An 846-nucleotide genomic window follows, 5' to 3' on the forward strand; every position below is an offset into this window, starting at 1 on the left:
ACAAGCCCTGAAACAACAGTTGTGACATCCAAACCTTCTGTTGTTACCACAACTATTAATGTACCATCACAAACAGCTACAGAATCCACAACCAAATCTGTAGAGACAACAGCCTCAGAAAAGACAACATCTTCAGAAAAGACAACAGCAAAGATTGTGACGACAATACCACCTAAAGAAGTCACCACTGGCCCAGTAACAAGCTCTACCACAGCTGTGGTTGAAACTACAACCTCAGTGCCAGGTGTTACAACAACAAGCCCTGAAACGACAGTTGTGACATCCAAACCTTCTGTTGTTACCACAACTATTAATGTACCTTCACAAACATCTACAGAATCCACAACCAAATCTCTAGAGACAACAGCATCAGAAAAGACAACAACATCAGAAAAAACAACAGCAAATATTGGAACAACAATCCCACCTAAAGAATTCACCAGTGGCCCAGTGACAAGCTCTACCACAGCTGTGGTTGAAACTACAACTTCAGTGCCAGGTGTTACGACAACAAGCCCTGAAACAACAGTTGTGACATCAAAACCTTCTGTTGTTACCACAACCATTAATGTACCATCAGCAATATCTACAGAAGCCACAACCAAATCTGTAGAGACAACAGCATCAGAAAAGACAACATCATCAGACAAGACAACAGCAAATATTGCAACAACAATACCACCCACAGAAGTTACCACTGGCCCAGCAACAAGCTCTACCACAGCTGTGGTTGAAACTACAACTTCAGTGCCAGGTGTTACGACAACGAGCCCTGAAACAACAGTTGTGACATCAAAACCTTCTGTTGTTACCACAACTATTAATGTACCATCAGCAATATCTACA

The 846-nt window shown here is 42.0% G+C and overlaps 1 protein-coding gene across 1 annotated transcript in view; it reads left to right on the top strand.

The window, feature by feature from the left end:
- Positions 1–846, top strand: part of LOC117946075 (intestinal mucin-like protein) — an 18,460-nt gene continuing 17,614 nt past the window's right edge. The window contains exon 1 of the mRNA XM_034873957.1: positions 1–26. The gene's annotated coding sequence lies outside the window, so the exon portion shown is untranslated. The remainder of the gene's footprint in view (positions 27–846) is intronic.

This window comes from Etheostoma cragini, chromosome 1 (genome assembly GCF_013103735.1).
Source record: "Etheostoma cragini isolate CJK2018 chromosome 1, CSU_Ecrag_1.0, whole genome shotgun sequence".
Taxonomy (NCBI): Eukaryota; Metazoa; Chordata; class Actinopteri; order Perciformes; family Percidae; genus Etheostoma; species Etheostoma cragini.